Source organism: Carlito syrichta, unplaced genomic scaffold, assembly GCF_000164805.1.
Source record: "Carlito syrichta isolate Samal-C Ts95f unplaced genomic scaffold, Tarsius_syrichta-2.0.1 Scaffold74866, whole genome shotgun sequence".
Taxonomy (NCBI): Eukaryota; Metazoa; Chordata; class Mammalia; order Primates; family Tarsiidae; genus Carlito; species Carlito syrichta.
The window spans coordinates 26,628-45,670 of NW_007018962.1; the positions used below are offsets into that span (position 1 = coordinate 26,628).

Consider the following 19,043-nt stretch of genomic DNA (forward strand, 5'->3'; position numbering starts at 1 on the left):
GTCCTTTATCAGTGCAAACAGGTTTTTGACAGATTCTCTTGGATTTTCAAGATATAGGATCATACCATCAGCAAGGAGGGATAACGTGACTTCCTCTTTTCCTATTTGGATTCCCCTGATTTCCTTCTCTTGTCTAATTGCCCAAGCTAGGACTTCTGACACAATGTTGAACAAAAGGTGTGAGAGTGGGCAGCCTTGTCTTGTTCCAGTTTTCAGGAGAAATGTTTCCAGTTTCTGTCTATTTAGCAATATGTTAGCTGTAGATTTATAGTAGATGGCACTTACTATTTTGAGGTATGTTTCTTCTATACCTAGGTGTCTGAGGGTTTTTATCAAGAAGGGATGCTGGATTTTATCAAAAGCTTTTTCTGCGTGTAATGATATAATCATGTGGTTCTTGTTTTTACAGCTGTTGATGTATTTAATTAATTTTATGGACTTGTGGATGTTGAGCCAGCCCTGCATCCCAGGGGTGAAGCCTACTTGGTCATGGTGGATGATTTTTGAGATGGGTTTTTGGATCTGATTTGCTAGAATCTTGTTGAGGGTTTTTACATCTATGTTCATAAGGGATATTGGCCTGTAGTTCTCTTTTTTTGTTGGATCTTTACCCGGTTTGAGTATCAGTATGATATTAGCTTTGTAAAATGATTTGGGGGAGAATTCCATCTTTCTCAATTGCCTGGAATATTTTCAATATGATTGGTGTCAGCCCGTCCTTGTATGTTTTGTAGTATTCTGCTAGAAAGCCATCTGGTCCGGGGTTTTTTTTTGTAGGTAGTTTTCGTATGACAGAGTCGATTTCCTGGATGTTATTGGTCTATTTAGTGTCTCAGTGTCTTCTTGTTTCAACCTGGGGAGGTTGTGTGATGTCAGCAAGTCCTCCATTTCATTTAGATCATCAAAAACAATAATGAGAAGTTAAAATTCAGGGTTAAAATTCAGTGTCTGAGCAGGGAAGGAGGAGGGGCAGCGGAGGTGGGTGGGGCTGCAGTCTTCCACTCCCACTCTCATATGGTCAGGGAGATCTCCTTTGGTAGGGAGGTGTGGGGTTGTCTCTTCCCCAGGTATGTACTCATGGGGGGTGCCCCAGCCAGGCTTGTCCTGGAATGGAGTTCTCCTACTGCGACTGATGTCCAGGCTCCGCCTGGATTTGTCCCTCTCAGTTGTGGCCCAGCTGTGTGGGTCTGATGTTCAGAGGATTGCTGCGGAGGACGAAGTTTGGGTCAGCCCCAGACTCACCACTGATCTCTTTGGAGTTCTTCCTCCTCCTTTTCTCGCTACACCCTTTGTCCGGTGGCTGGATCAGGGTAGAGGGTGGGGCGCCTGGAAATCAGCACTCATCAGGTCCCTCCGAAGTCTGTGCTTTCAGGGTATTCCCTCTGGGTCACGATCAGTCCCTGAGTAGTTGATCTGCCAGTCACAGAGATTGGGTCTGTTGCTCTGTGGTGAGCAAGTCGGAGCACTTTAGCGCCCCACCTTCAAGATGGTGGAAGGTGCCTCTCTTGTCCTCTTTCGTGGGACTTTGCCTCTGGACTCCCTCCGCAGCCACTACTGCTGGTGCCCTGCCAGCGGCTGAAGTGGTGAGGCAAAGCCAGGAGGTGGCAGTCTTTCTGCTGCAATGGTGAGGGAGAGCTGGTGGTGATGGTTTCTCTCCCGCTTTTTCGCAGAAAAACTTTTGTCCGTTTAAAAAAAAATAATGGCGCTCGGCTTCTGCAACCTGGGAAGAGCCAGGGGCGAGGCAGAGAAGCTGCAGCACCAGCTGTTGCTCCAAGGGCCTGGCCACTTGCTCACAAGCCCCCACTTAGACAGTCTCTCCCAGCATTTTCTTCCCAGGGAGGGTTTGTTGGTTTTAGAAAAAAAAAGAAAATGGTGCTCAGCTTCTGCATCCCGCCAGTCGCTAGGGTCCAAGCCCAGTAGCTGTGGCACCACCACTGCACCAGGAGTGCCCTGGCTGCTAGCTCCATAGCTCTCGCTCAGTCAGCCTCTCACACGCCCACTTGCTCATCAGAACGTACACAAAATTTTCCGTCCACTCACTCACTCGGGGGCTTGCATAATTCCACTGGCCGGCTGCCATCTTCCCAACCTCCCAAAATGTATATACATTTCTTTAGGCATCCACGGTGTATTTGCAAATAGAGATGAAGGTGTGCAGGTTTTAGGATTACAGATTATTACTGATCTGTATATTTGTTTACTGAGCCCTCATTTAGCTGTATATTTCTCCTTTGTAGCATGTATCACCATAACAATTACATAATTAACGATGTGACTATTTAATATTTTCTTCCCCTCTAGAATGTAAGCATTGTGAGGATGAGACTATATTTTTCTTGCTTGCCCCATTATGCTGATTGCTTAGCACAGTGCCTTACACACAACAGGTTGTTAATAGGTAGTACTTAAGTGAACGAACACCTCCCTAGATGACTGAGTGTACACACTGCCTGCCTTCCTAACTCCAGCCCCACTCTCATGAGCTCTACCAGTTCTTCCACTGTCGTCTCTAATTTTCTCTTTTGCCTTTGCCACTGTCTTTTCTTTTCATTCTTTACTCCATGGGTGACTGCTGCTGTGATTATTCCTAGCTCTGACTATAACTCCTGCTGTCTGTTAACCTCATCTTTTCTCTGCTTTTTAAATGTCTTTGGTATTTAGTTGCTTTTATCATGTGCAGTGCAGTTCTGACACTGCCTGGAATTAGGTTGAGTTCCACAGGTGAAGGGCGCAGTCCCACACAACACTCCCCTCACCTGGGACATCAGTTGCAGTCTGCTGGGTTCGCAGGCCGCCTGTGCTTCTGACTAGCTGGCTCTAAGTGCCCATTGCTGCCTCAGCTTTTGAGAATTAACTAGAGTGACTCACAGAACTCAGGGAGGCAATGGTCTTATGATTACAGTTTTATGATAGAGAGTACAGATCAGGACCAGTCATGAAGAGATGTATAGGGTGAGGTCAAGGGGGATCCCAAATACACGGGACTTGCCTTTTCAGCACCTCAGTGTATATCACCGGTGAGGAAGATACTCAGACTTTGCATGTCCAGAGTTTTTGTTTTAGGGTTACATGACATTGCCATGATTGTTTGAATTATTGGCCTCACAGTTAAACTGAATCTTCAGACTTCCAAATCCCTATTCTGGGTTGGGAGGTCGGGCTGATGCGTGATAGAGTTCAAAGCCCAAACCTTCTAATCACATGGTTCATCTTCCAGCTTGGCCAGCCCCCATCCTGAATGATCTAGGTGTCCCAGTTAGCATAGATTAGGGTGTGGTCTGAGGGACCCTTGTGAATACTGAAGACATTCCTGTCACTTGGGAAATTCCAAGGGTTCAGAGATTCCCTTACAGGGACAAAATTATTGTACAACACCATACTTCTAAACTTTTGCTTGAAAAGATTTGCCTCTTACATCTATTACTAGCCAGTCAGCACCATTTTCCTGTTGTGATGCAAGCCAACCAAATCCTGTCATGTTAGACTATAGTATAATAATCTTCAACCTTTTTTGGGCAATATTCATTATTGCTATGTTCTGAGAGATATACTCCATTATTTATTTAAGTGGCCATTTTGTGGGAAAATAAGCATTTCTGGAAAGGCAGAATTTGGAATAGCTAAAGTTTTCTTATACCATATTTTTACCATAGTAAGTTGCTAGGTTAAAGAAAATCCAGATAATTTCTTATATGCTAATCCTTACTATTTAGGGTGCTAAGGAATCCTAAAAATCATCTTGTCTAGGAAAGTTGAATAATAAATAATATACAGTATGCTTTCAGGTTGTGATCTTTAAATTTTTATATAGATTATTAAGACTCTATGTTCATTACTATCTGTCCTTTTAAAATTTCCTTTCTTTCTTTTTTCTTTGGGAGGGTGGTTCTGAGTCTCACTTTGTCACCCAAGCTGGAGTGCAGTGGTACAATCATAGCTTACTGCAGCCTCAATCTCCTAGGTTGAAGCAATCCTTCTGTCTCAGCCTCCCAAGTAGCTGGGACCACAGGTGTGCATCACCATGCCTGGCTAATTTTTTATTTTTAGTTTTAAAGATGAGGTCTTGCTACATTGTCCAGTCTGGTCCCAAACTCCTTTCCAAGTGATGGGATTACAAGCATGAGCCACCATGTCCAGCTTTGGCTATTCTTATTCCATTGTTAGAAGAAGAATCTTTTAGAAGAGGTAGCTTATAGAATAATGGTCATTGTACAGTTGCTGACAGATACTTTATTATATTTTCCTCGTGGTGGTACTTATGTATACCTTAGTTGTTTAATGATATAGTAAATATTCTGTAAACAGTAAACAGATTATACATGAGTATATCAGTTATCTATTGCTCTATCAAATATTACTCCAAACTTAGTGGCTTCATACAGTCACATCTGTTTAGCTCCTTATTCTGCAAGAGGGCAACCAGGGCAAGACTCAGCTGGGTGAGTCTTCATCTGCACCAGGATCAACTGACCTTGGCTGGGTACACCTTGTCTCTGCAGTCAACTGGTAGGTGGGCTGGGGCTGGCTGGTTCCTGATAGTCCCAGTTGGCCTACCTCCGTGTGGTTTCTCGGGTGCTTATTCACATAGTCGTCATGAAGCTCTGATAGCAGTGGACAGCAGACCCCAAAGTAAGAGACTTCTCAAGTCTCTGCTTACATCATATTTGCTGCCATTTCATCGCCAAAGCAAGTCGGGAGCTGGTACAAATTTAGTGAGTGGGTAAATACATCTTCCTCTTGATGGGAGAAGCAACTAAATCCTGTTGTAAATGGTGGGTACAAGGAGGGGGACTAATTTGTGGCCAGTTGGCCGTCTACCCCAATGAATCTAAATGTCTTTAGATGAAGAAGACTGCTTTTTTGGCTTTTGCATAAAGTGATGATATGACTTCAAGTATCACATTTAATTATTTGAACTTAAGGCATTACTATATCAAAATTTACATACAATTAGATATGAAATTTTTTCATTAGTTAAAGCCCTGTAGAACTTTCAATCTGTGTTTTGTTTTAAAAAATTTAATTCTGTAGTGTACTAAAAAAATAAGAACTGGTAGAGTCATTCTTGTTAAGAAGGACATAGGACAGTCTACAAACTGTATAAATATTTATGATGAAAAGAATTAAGAGCTCAGTGATTTTACCCTTAATAGTTTGGGATTATCTTTACTGTTACATATGTACACTATTTATGCATTGTCAAATTATAGAAACATATTTCAGTTTTCAAATAAAGTATATATTGTTATACTTTTTATGTTTTTTATTTAGTTTTTGTGAGCATTACATTCTGTTTTTTGGTCAACTGTTATAATCCAGGTTTCACGCTTCAGGTCTTTAGATAATATCATCTTATTGAAAATTTTGCAGAAGGATTTTCTTGTTTTCTTGGTGGCTCAGCTAAAATCAGTGAGTGGAAAATTTTCTCAGATTGGTTTTTGAAGATACCAAATAAATCCTGTATAACCTAACAGACAGCTGCCTTTTCTTTTCTTTAGTCTTTTTTGAACATGAAGTGAGGGTCATATTGATTGGGAGATCACTAAAGAAGGCTAAGCCTCAGCAAGAGTCTTCTAAAAAATGGTCTGTGCTAAAATTGCATGTAATACTCTAGCATTTGACACATTAAACTAAACTGAGTTCATAGCACATTTTAAGAATAGTTTTCTTTTTTGCTCATTTGACCATTCCTTGCTCCTCCAGGAAACAGACAAGGTTATGTAGGATGGTGATCATGACTGGAAAAGAATCAGATGACCCATGAAGTGCTAAGAGAACAAAACGTACCTCTAGGATGGTTGGTGAAGCTGTATATTCACCAGAAAGTAAACAATCTCAATATAGTTGTTAATCCACTAAAAAAACCCTATATGCTCATCCTTCAAGAAAATATTCTTAAGTTCGGGATATTCTTTCTCACATGCTAACACCCAGAGAACAGAGATCTATAGTCAGGATGGTTTAGATCCGGCTAACACCTGAGTCCCCAGGAAGCAGGCACTTCTTCCCTGAAGCGTGCAGAAGGTTTACCAGTGAGGAGTGCTGATGAGAGGGAGAAGCAGGACTGTCCCAGATTCTGATGCTGATGTGACCATGGGCTAGCGCTGGAGGAAGGGTGGCTTTTAGGGGAGCTCTGCACTGGACACAAATGTCTAGGGTTTTGTACCCCTGCTTTGCTTAGCCACTTGCTGAGGATCATCTGAGAAGAATGTGTCCCTAGCTTCTACTATCTTGCTTAAATCTCAGTGACTGGGGCCAGATCAGCTGGTGTGACTTGGGCTTGTGGGCTGAAATGGACCCTACAATCAACAGCTGGAGGCAGTCAGGTAGATGCATTCCTCACAACTGGGCAGCTAGTCCTCTCTTGAAAGAGGGTCTGGTCTGGAAGGCACATTTTTGTATCTGCCACACTTCTGTAGTTGTAAGTTGGACTGTTTTATTATATTTATTTTTTATATTATATTTATATCAGCCATGCCTTAGGTCAGCCTTTTATGAAAATGCAAGTATGCCATTGGTTAATAGTTCTTTGATGACTTGAGAAAATTAATATAGTTTTCAGAGCTGTGAAGGTACTTGTACTTAGAAATGAGTATGAGCATAACCCTTTTTATCAGCAGCTATAGTACTAAAAACAGACTATAGATCTGGCAGTTTTTTGAAGTGTGTACATACAGTGTCACATTGACTTTAGACAGCTTGATTTATTGTAATCAATTTTACTAAAATATATTACCAAAGAAACATATCTATTTCCAAGACCTTAAATGACTCTGTGGTGACAATATTTATTTAGTGTCCGTTGCTTTTGGGTGGTGCTTTGAGTCAAGTATGGCGTTATGGCAGGTGCTATGCTTTCTCTTCTCCTTTTTCTTGTTCCTAATAATTTTGTCTTTTGGCTCATACTTTGGACACATGTAGCTGAATTTTACTTAGTTGGATAAGGTATTGTAAGGCTGGGAAGGATGGCAGAAGTGAGTGGAAAAGTAATTGCTGCTTTCTGCAGCAGCATATAATCAAATTTTGGGATAAGGACAGTAGGTATATAGCATTTCATTTTCAAATTCTGTCAGCTTAGCAGTAAAATTCTGTAATTTCTAGGTAAAATCAGGCTCCCTCAGCTACAGAATACTCTTACTAAGCATTTGAAAATTATCACCTTGAACATCTTTAAAATGTAACTTTAAAAATCCATCTGATAATTTGAGCATGGATAAGGAAATAGCTGCAGTGGATGGCAACATGTCACCTATGTTTAAATCCATGCATTCATAATGATGCTTTGAAAGGAGAACTCACTGTTAGCTTTGGAGAACTCATTATTTTGAAAATTGGTAAATAAAGTGGCAAAGTCAAGATCTCTACTCTCTTATATAAATGGTGTCTTGGGATCAGCAATTGATGAGAAGAAATTTTTCTTTATAGAAGAATTTATGCTAGGAAGAATGACAGAATTGGAATGTGTAGAGGAGGGAAAAAATGCTCCCCCCCCCCCCGCAAGTTAGACTGAAAAAAGATAGATTAACAAGAGAAAAAACCAGTATATTAACATGTGCATTACACACATACTGGAATATTCAATGATGAGTGACTCAAAGCAGTGGTTAAATGTTATATAGCATCTTAATGAAATAATAAATGTGTTGAGAAGTTACAAGACAAAGGAAAAGGACTTTGAATTTCTTGGGGTGGAACATTAGGAGAAGGCAAAGACATGGGGGAAACTAGTGGTAGATAAAGGATAGTTGGTAGGGATTGTTTGTACACACTCTTTATTGGTGTGTCTCATCTTCCAGTACCAGAAATGTTATCTCCTTCCTGGTACTGGAAGGAGACACTTTCACAAGGGTGATTTGTATTTTGTTATTAGGTAGATAGGGAGGGCAGAGAGTTCATTCTGTGTCTGCTGTTCCTTAGTTGCCTTCAGCTGGAAATAATCCTTATGTCAGAGCAGCATATTTTGGGGTTTACTCTGAACCACTTCAAATGAAATAATGAACTTAGGTAATTATTATCGATCACTGTTAACATCACATACACAAGACTGCTAGAGATGATGTTTCCTGATGGAGTATACAAACTGCCTGTGAGGTGGTTTTACCAAAAAGTTAAATTTGAATCTGAGTAAGTCTCTAGATTTAACGATCAATTTACTAAATACAGGGGACAGGAGTGCATGTTAAATGACGACACATGGAAGCAGGCATCAAAATCCAGTCTGTGAGAACTCTACTAGACCGGTGACTTTCTTCCTCAAATAAATTGCAAGGAAAAAGCAGATGTAGAATAAATCAATAGACAAAAGAGATGTTAGAGTGTATATCAGCCAATTTCAGTGTATGGCCCTTATTTCGTTCCTGCTTCCAATAACTTAAAAAAAATTATGAGACAATCAGGGAAATTTGATCATGATTGCATAAGTGATAACAGAAAGTAAATGTTAACTTTAGGTTTGATGTAAAAGAGTCCTTAGAGATGCACACTGAAATATTTACTGATGAAATGAAATACAGGGATGCTTCAGAATAATCTTCAGAGAGGGGATTGGTTGGGTTATAGATAAAACAGTGTGGCCATGAGTTGATACTATTGGAGATAGGTGATGACCACATGGGGCTCTGTATTACACTCTTCTCTCCACTTTTGCATATATTTGAAGTCTACATAATGAAAAGTTCAAAAAACTATATATATTTGATATAGAGGGAATTAAAATGCCTATTTAAAAGGTATTTTTTGCCTCAAGATGAAATAAAATGCTTTATTAAATATTATTCGCATTGTAAGTGTTCAATGGAGAAGCACCCGTTTCCTTTTGAGAACAGAATTTATTGAGAACAGATGCAGAAATCACACAGATGGACATACACATATCAACTTCATAAAGTCATAACAGCAAAAACCGAGTTAAAGGATGTATCTTCGATACACAACCACAGAGGGTTTCCTTTTATGTCACCCTGCATTAGGTAGGCTTCTTCACTGGATGGCTGGTGACACTCAGATTCAGGTTTACCTCAAAAGTGAAAGCAGACCAGAACGCCCCTCCCTATGTAGAGACAAATCCTCACAAAAAACCCACGAGAGTATGACCTCGGCATACTCAGTTCCCTCTCACTCCTCTTGTGGGTGGGACAAAAAGAGACCAAGGAAGCGCCTTCAAGAAAACTTGAGCTCGAGGTAATGGAGGGTTCCCCCAATAGAAGCAACAGGGGTATTTTTAGTATGCTTATACTGTAATCTTGATGTGTAGTTCAGCTTTCTATTTGTGATTTGGGGAAGGGAAGAATTTACCAAAGATTTTATCTTTACAAATGACCATGGGAGCTATGACATCTTCACTCTTTCTGTGAGTTAAAAAAGAACCTTAGACTTATAGATGTTAGAGTTGTGTTAATCAAGGAAAAAAAATAATATTTAAGTAGATCTAATGAAAGAATCAGTGGCATTGATATCTGTGGCTCCTGGGAATGCTTTGAAGTACTCTTCAACTTCTCCCATAAGTCTTTATCTGCATATTTCTCTAATTTTCTTCAGGTAGTTCTAACATACAAACAAAAATCTATTGTAAATGAGAATTGTGTTATTTTTCAGTTTTGTATGATTTGTGGCATTGTAATACCTTTTCAACTTTATTATAAAAAATATAGTATTTTTAGCTTTATGCATTTGAAGATACTTGCGGATTGGTGGGAAGTTAGTTAACCATAGGAACTTTCTGTACCACCCTAATAATGTTCTGTTTTGACTTTTTCAGTGCCTTATGGCAATGGAGATATTGAATACAGGAAGATTTATGTTCCTGTTTATGAGCTATACTTTTATTGTGTCCTTTGTCCTTTTAAGATTATGTTTGAATTTTCAGGACCTCTGACTTAATTGAAACGACTTCATATTAGTAAGAGCTAGTACATGAGCATTAGACCAGTGGACATAGGAATTATTTGTGAAAAACCTTTTATTTTATATGAATCTTTGCTGTACTTTCAGTCTACAATTGGCAAGAATGAGAAAACACTTTCTCTGAGATGTTAAAAGCAGTGCTTAGAGGGAATGGTTTCTATACATTGAAATGGTTGTGAGAATTCTCGGTGGACTCATGATCTAGACCCTATAGCATCACTTGGTGATGCTAGACTGTGGATTCTTGAAGAGCAAGAGTCATATCTTATTCATCTTTATTCTCAGGATCTAGCATATACATGTATATTTAGTGCTTAATTTATAGTTAATGCTTTCGTCTGTCTGTCTGTCTATCTATCTATCTATCTATCTATCTATCTATCTATCTATCTATCTATCTATCTATCTGAGTCAAAGTCTCACTCTTTGACTGGAGTGCAGTGGCACACTCAAGACTACTGCAGTCTCCAACCTGCTAGGCTCAGGCGAGCCTTCCACTTCAGCCTCCCAATTAGCTGCTCACCCTCCCTAGTAGCTGAGATTACAGACGTGCACCACCATGTCTGACTAATTTTTTGATTTATTATAGAGTCGAGGTCTTGCCATATTGTCCAGACTAGTCTTGAACCCCTGAACTGAGGTAATCCTCTTGCTTCTGCCTACCAGAGTGCTGGGATTACAGGTGTGAGCCAATGTGGCTGGCCTGTAGTTAATGCTTAATAAATATTTCTTGAATGAATGAATAAATTTTATTCTTTTAATTAGGGGATGAAAGCATGGAACATTCTAGAAATACTATAGGTCTTCATTAAACCATGCTTCACCTTGTTGAACTTGTTTTTCATGCATATAATATTTGCTTAGTCATTTATGTAGTCTCAAAGAGTATTTTTAAAGACTTGATTTCCAGTTAAGAAATCTTGGCCGGTACGGTGGCCCATGCCTGTAATCCTGGCACTTTGAGAGGTTGAGGTGGAAGAATCACTTAAGCCCAGGAGTTTGAGACCAGCCCAGGTAGCGTAATAAGAACTCACCTCTACAAAAAAAATAGACATGGTATTGCTCACCTGCAGTCGAGGATGAGACAGAAGGATCATCTGAATCTAGGAGATTGAGGCTGCAGTGAGCCATGATTGTGCAAGTGCACTCCAGCCTGGGCAACATAGTGGGACCCTGGCTCAAAAAAAGAATAGAAAAGAAAAGAAATCTTGAAGTATATTCATAAGAATTAAACAAGAACATGAAAAAAAAATAAAGGAATTTCGGACTTAACATTTTCAAATTTTTATTTTTGTTGTGATAGTGCATTAATACATTAATAATGATAAAAGGAAAAGATGAGTTTACATTCATGCCATTAATGTATTTCACAGAGCTCTTGTATCGCTTAAATGTTTGCTTATTTATTTATTTATTTAATTATTCAACAAGCATTTCTGTAGCACTTTAAACCTGTCAGAGATAATCAGAGATTCGTTAAACTAGGAAATGCCATATTATAAAGATAAATATGATACTTATTATATTTCACTGATTCTAAAAAGCATATTTTTTTCCTATTTTAACATCTCTAAATGTAGACATGTAATATAATTGATAGTGTCTTTCAGTTATAATTGGCAGTATTTTTTCCTTAATAGTGCATAAAATAATAGTGTCTTATAATTGATGAGGTCTTGGATTTGATGAAATGCAGTACATTTCTAAACAATACTAAGTCTTAAGGTCTCGAGATAAGAACCACATGTAATTTGTCTTGGCATTTCCCTAACACCTAGCACAGAATCACACTAATATATTTTGTGCTAATAAGTAAGGAAGCATTTCTCTCAAAATATTTTTAAGCTTAAGTCTTTGGATTCTATTAGTGTTTTTAAACACTGGTAGAAATGAAAAGTTATGTTGTGGCAATATAATCAGTATTCTTCCTTCCATTTAATTTAGACTTATTGATGTTTTAATTACTCCTTTGCATAGTTCATTACTTCTTTTCAACAGTTACAATATGTTAGGAATTCTTGGGTTGAATTTTCAGTTTTGATTTGGAGATGGCTAGAGTGTGTGCCTGACTGAACTAGGATTTGGTTTAAAATAAACTGGTTAGCCATCACAGTAAGATAGATCATTGTAATTTGTGAGTGATATCTCAACCCTTTATTAATTTTTTCATAAGAGATACTAATATATAGCAAAGTTATGGTGGTTTGCAAGTTTTTTTTAGATTAGAAAATATAGTTTACTTACAAAGTAAATTGGGGGGAGAAAGAAAGAGGGGATTCACCTTCTCTAGGGAGAGGAGGGAGCCAAAGCTTAAGGTTTGCAGTTAAGGCTTTATGTTTTCTCTTTAGAGGTGGTAGCAATAAATACAGAGATGGCAAAAACCAATAAAATAAAAAGGCAGCAATAGACTATATGTAAGAATTGAATGCCCGAATAATCTATCAAATGGGTAATTGACTTCTGAGCAATAAAAAATTGACTGTGATTTCATGCATTACTCTTGAGCAGTGTTTAGATTTAACTTTTGTTCACTACTGATTGAATTAAAGTTTTAGGTGAAATGCTCTGTATCTCATTTCTAAACTCGCAACCATTCATCTCTCATTGTGAACTCATGAGATTCAAACATGATAAAACAATAATGAGAAGTTAAAATTCAGGGTTAGAAAAAATATGTATTTTAAACCTGTAGTTTTCTAAATGGGAGAAAAGCAATTATAAGACTTTAAAGAATTAATATGAATTGATGTTTATACCAAAGAAAACTTAAGACCTTGAGTCTTGCCCTCTCCACCATCACTGTGCAAATAAAATTGATTAGGCCCAGAAACATAAACGATGGAAGATTTACTCCCAGCAACTATTTTTGATACTTAAGGCACTGTTTAGTATTCTGATTCAAAAAATGCTTATGATTAAGCATAGGAAGTTATGTTTTTATTTTTTAAATGATCATTTTCTTTTTAATCTCCAGATCTTTTATATCTACATTTTGAAATAAATACGTCAGGCATGGATTTTTAAATGCATGGTTTCTAGCTAGTAAACCAAGATGGTTTAAAGGTTTTTTTCCATTAAAGAGGTAGTTCTATTAAAAAAATCATTAACAGACTTAGTCAGACCCTATTTGCCCAACTTCACACCTCCCGGATAAGCTCTAACAGTAGGAGATATAATTCAAGGGCTTTGAAATGGGAACTGAGTATGGGAATTGTTCAAGCCTATGAAAAAACCAGTTATGTAGGGGACTTGGAGCATGAGAAATCTGAACATGAAACTCTGGAGTGTTAAGGAAAGTGTTACATGAGCTGTGAGATTTTATCTCATATGGAGGTAAAATACACTAGAACAGATGCTCTCATAGAAAAGTGATTTCTGTGTCCAAGAGTATCATCAGTTCTTTACTTTTCCCCCAATGATATACGTATGACCAGTGTTTTTGGTTTGTTTGTTTGTTTTAGTTTTTGAGACAGGGTCTTGCTCTGTCACCCAGGCTGGAGTGCGGTGGTGCTCTCATAGCTCATGCAGCCTTGAACTCCTGGGTTCAAGCAATCCTCTCCCCTCAGCCTCTCAAGCAGTGAGGACACAGGTGTGTTCCACCATGCCTGGCTAATTTTTAAATTTCTTTGTAGAAAGGGTATCTTGCTATGTTGTTCAGGCTGGTCTTAAACTCCTGAGCTCAAGAGATCCTCTTGCCTCAGCCTCCCAAAGTACTGGGATTACAGACCTGGGCCACCAATCCTGATCAACAAGGTTTTCTTCAATGAAGATTCCCAAATTATACTTAGATTTTGTGAAACCACTAACAGTCTTGGGGAAGTACAACATATTTTCTAAATGCTATAGCCGTTAGTGGAATATCTCTTATAATGGTTGTTAATTATAAGGGGCCCACAGTTGGCTCTCTATCACACCTTTTCTTTCTCTCCTATTCAAAAAAACCTGCGTCCAGGTTGTAACCTACGTCTAGTACCTGTAATCCCAGCACTTTGGGAAGCCAAGGAAGGAGGACTGCTTGAGCCCAGGAGTTTGAGGCTAGCCTAGGCAACATAGTGAGTGCTTGTCTCTACAAAAATATTTTTAAAAATTAACTGGGTGTGGTGGTACATGCCTAGTCCCAGCTACTTGGGAGGCTGAGACAGAAGGATTGCCTGGGCCCAGGAGGTCATGGCTGTCAAGGCTGCTGTAAGCCATGATCACGCCACTGTGCTCCAGCCTGGTGACAGAGTGAGACCCTGACTCAAAAAAAAAAAAAAAAAAAAGACAAACAACCCTGATTTCAAGTGAATGAAAGTGATATTATGGGGATACTTTTGAAGATTCTGAGTCATTAAGAATCATTTACAAACTCGCGTACTACATTATTAATAAATTATTTGGCATGCTTACAGTGTGACTATTGTACACCATTGTTGGGTTATTGCTTGAGAACAGTCTTTCTTGACTTTATTATAATGCAGTCACTATGGTGAATACTCTTGTTTGACAGTTTGCTCCTCTAGATAGTGTTCGTGTCAGGGTATTTTCTACTCTGTAGAATGTGGTAATTGTTTTCATGTGGAGAGAGTGGGAGGTAAGGAGAGGAAAACTGTGGCAGAGCCTGTCATGGCTCCTTGTCATGCCATGAAACTAACTTTCCTTTACCTCTGCCATTTCAAGCATCTTCACTAAAAAACAAAAACAGAAACTCTGAAAAAACTTGAAACCTTCCAAACCAAGAACACAGCACTTAAGAGGAAAGACTAAGGAGCCAAGCTGAGCAAAGGAGAGATCTTGGCTTTAAATAATAGGGCTAAAATATCTTTACAGCAAAAATAATAGAAAGAATGAATTTATGTATGGACATGATTCCATTTCACCTTGGATTATCACTTCCTGTCACTGAGACTGCTCCTCAGCTTGGTTTCATTTCATTGAAGTCAGAGATTTCTTAAAATCATAGAATTTTAAAGCAAGGAAAGACTTGAAGGGTCATCTGTGTGTGCTCATGTTTACATTTCTGGCAGCTTATTTTTTGTCATCCCGTAAAAGTCTTACTTATCTCTGAATCCTTAGTACCTCGCGTACAACCTAAAGGTATTTTATAAATATTTGCTAAGTTTGCTTGAAGAACTTAAATCCTCACTAATATTAGTAAATGACTACTAATAAGGTCTGAGAGTTCTAAGTTAATCTTAGCAATTAAATATCACCAATGATTTTTTTTTTCCTTCACCCTTTTTCTCTAACCAGATTTGCATCTGCTGGTGATGATGGAATTGTAGTTGTGTGGAATGCCCAGGTGTGTATTGATTATATATGGATTATGGAATAAAGATATGATGATATAGTTGAGTGCTCATTCATAAACGCTGTCTGGGGATATATTTGCATGGCAATATCATTAATTGGAACTAATTAATACTTGACAAGGGCTGCTTAGGATAAATCCATTTATAATGGGGACCAATATTTCATAATGAAGAGGTAAAGTTTTTAAAATTAAAACAGATGCCAAATTATGAAAATTAAAATTTTGTATTCATTGAGTAAAATTTAGGTTATCAGTAACCATTGCACTGTCTTCCAAAATGAATCAAGTGTTGATTTTTGTGAGTGGTACCATTTTTTTAGCATTGTATGATAGCATAATATAGCATTCTTCTTATGTTTGACTTTAATAATAATATAACAAAAGGCCACTTTTTCCAAAAAAATTTAAGGTTTCACCAAGTTTCTCCAGGGCTTTTCTTCTTGATTATTTGTTATTCCACAATTCTTCTCTTTTGAAGCATTTACCTTGCTCTCACCGTTATTTTGGATTGTTATCTGGTCTCATTCTATGATAGCCTCATTCTTCATTGACTTGGACTGTGATTAAAATAAAAGTGAGGCTAGCCTAGGCAACATAGTGAGTGCTTTTTTAACATTACTTGCACTATATTCATGAAATCCTGTATTCTTGGAAAGATTTGCAATTGACATTATATTCCCAAGTTTACTACTCGGGAAATCAGTGAGAGGCTGATGGAGGATGACTTTGGATGGGTGGGAAGAGCTGTTGGTGTTAGAGTGGACACTAACTTTATAAGAGGTTGATAAATTAGTATATATAATATATATATATATACACACATACACATATATATACACATATATACATATATAAGGTGGACACTATAAGAGGTTGATAAATTAGTATACATATATACTAATATATATTAATAATTAGTAATACTAATAGTATTACTAATAACACTAATATTATGAATAACTAGTAATATTACTAATACTAATATTACTGATATACTATATATAATATTAGTATAATATCATATATAATCTATAATAGTATAATATACTAATAGTAATAATACTAATATTACTAATAATTAGTAATGTTACTAATAGTAATATATACTAATTTATCACATTAGTATATCTATATATACATATATATTTACTAATTTGTCATCCTTTTATAGAGCTGGTGTCCACTTTATATATATATGTGTGTGTATATATAGTTGTTATGCTAACTTTTATTTTCTTCCACAACCTTGTAACTGTAGACACTTAGATAAACAATACTTGGATAATGAGAATTCCCTATTTTTTTCCCTACAGATTAAGTTATTGATGTTTTTATGGTTAATTTATATAATTATATTGTTTAAAACTATAGGAAAGAATGGTCTTTTTAATTTTCTTATAAAAATATGCTTACAATTAGTAATTTTTAGAAATTGTTTGTGGTTATTGTTTCAGCACTTGTTTAGATCCTATTTGATTGCTTCAGTTAAATTATAAGTTCTGAATAAGTAATTTAAGATGGAATATATGTGTATATTCTACATGGTGATTCTTTTTAATGTTAGCATTTATGATAATTTAAATTGCAAAGGATGAGCCTATTAAAATTTTTATTGGTATTTCAGACTGGAGAAAAACTTTTGGAACTCAGTGGACACACTCAAAAGATAACAGCTATTATTACATTTCCTTCTTTGGAATCCTGTGAAGAGAAAAATCAACTCATCTTGACAGCCTCTGCTGATAAAACAGTTATTATATCCTTAAATCTGGAAGATAGGGAAATAGCTACAGTGGCCTAAGAAGCTACTACATACGTTATTAGTCTTTTGCCACTAGAGTTTTATCTGTGCATTCCTGTTTTAGCAAAAAGATTCTGTTCTAGTCTTTATAAGACACCACTTCAAAGTATTAGGCATCTGAAATGTGTAAGACTTAGGAGGTTAAGGCTTGTTATTGATGGAAATCCCATGACTAAAGCTGTTCTTTGCAGAGTTACTATTATAAGTTGTATAAAACAGAAAATGGGAGAATGTGGACTTAAAAATATTTATTATCTCAATTTGCTTTTCAGATGAGGGAAGCCATAATGAGTTGTACTGGAGAAAAATTCATACTTTTTTCCTTATCATTGTATAGCAATAGCAACCAAGTGGTCCCAGACCATAAAAACCTTTCCAGCATCTGAGTCTGACAGAAAAGTGAATTACCATCTGCTTAGTGTTTAATATTACTGTTCAGTGTTTAAAAACAATATTATAAAAGTAAAATTACTTTTCCTTTTCACATACTTGGAGGTAAAAAGTTAAGATGGAACAGTAGTAGTAAAGTGCTTATGTGTGCATTGTTAAGTGCTGCACATGTATTAACCATTTACTCCTTAAAATATTTCTTTGAAATAGGTATTCTTGGTTATAAATGAAAAAAAGCATAGAGAGTTAAATACCTTCCCCAGCACACACAGCTAGTGTAGGGCAGAACTGGCAAGCAATCTGACTCTAAAGTCAGAGCTCTGAGCCACTATACAACATGGTCTTCATAAAATAGTTACTGTAAACACATTCAACCTTTTAGTATCTGTATGAAGAATTGAATTTGTGAAGCCCAGAACCACGTGCTGTAACTGTAGTCTTCCATTGCTTTTTTTCCCCAGAAAGTATCAGATTAACTTTAAGTATATGCTTATCTGAAAGTTCTGAAAGTTTAAACAGTGTCAAACATTAGTGAAGTTAAGTTTTATAGTAAGTTCAAAGGAGTAGGTGTTTCTCTCTAGAGAGAGAGAGAGAGAGAGAGAGAGTCACACAAACACACACACTATATATATACTACTGGTATTAAATATATATATGTGTGTGTGTGTTTGTGTGATTACAATATAACATAAACAAAATCATAAAAAATCGCTCAGATGTTTAGGTCAGAGTAGCTTTATTACTGCTGCTCTTTAGAGGCAAATACTATTTTATGAAATAAAGCTTTTTTTTTCTTTTTTGTTTTGGAGTCGAAGTCTCACTGTGTCGCCCAGGCAGGAGTGCAGGCAGGAGTGCTGGCCACCATGACCTCGACCTGGTGGGCTCAGGTGATCTGACTGTCTCAGTCTCCTGAGTGGCTAGGATTATAGGCATGTGCCACCACACCCAGCTAATTTTTTTTATTTATTGGGGAGATGCAATCTCACCATTTTCTCAGGCTGGTCTCAAAATCCTGGGCTCAGGCAGTCCTTTTGCCTCTATCTCCCAAAGGGCTGGGATTATAGGCGTGAGCCACCGTGCTCAGCTCTTTTTTTAAAAAAGTATCAGTATAACCTTGGCAAAAATGAAATTTAAAATTCTTTATTAGACCATTCCTAAGACACTATAATACTATTTTGAGGCAGTTATTAAAATTACAGTACAGAGGTTAGTATCTGGGACAGTATCAGTATAAATTTTACCTGTAGATGATTCTATGGAGTAATTTCATTTGCTGAATGTCTTTTCTTGTTTAAAAAAAGAAGGAAAAAGAAAATTCCAGGCTGCTCAATTGGCAGTTTATTTTATACAAATTCTTTTTCTTTTCTTTTAAAATTATTTTATTTTAAAGATGTGGGGTACAATTCAGGATTAAGTATACAAGTGGTACAGGTAAAGTTTGGGGCTCCCTTTGGTCCCCACTTCGCCTGGTTTGAGATCAGATTCCCTTATTGATGTAGTGGTCCCCACTTCCCTCCCCACCCCCACCCTGGCAGTGTCCCGCTACTGCCAATCCCTTTCTTTTTTTTTTTTGAGTTGGAGTCTCACTCTGTCGCCCAGACTGGAGTGCAGTGGCTGCTCCCGGCCACCGCAGCCTCGACCTGCTGGGCTCCGGCG

At 37.4% G+C, this 19,043-nt stretch overlaps 1 protein-coding gene across 1 annotated transcript in view; it reads left to right on the forward strand.

The window, feature by feature from the left end:
* Positions 1–19,043, forward strand: part of WDR41 (WD repeat domain 41) — a 48,204-nt gene that overhangs the window by 2,925 nt on the left and 26,236 nt on the right. Inside the window, exons 2-3 of the mRNA XM_008053556.2 lie at positions 15,136–15,184; positions 16,821–16,952. The gene's annotated coding sequence lies outside the window, so the exon portion shown is untranslated. The remainder of the gene's footprint in view (positions 1–15,135; positions 15,185–16,820; positions 16,953–19,043) is intronic.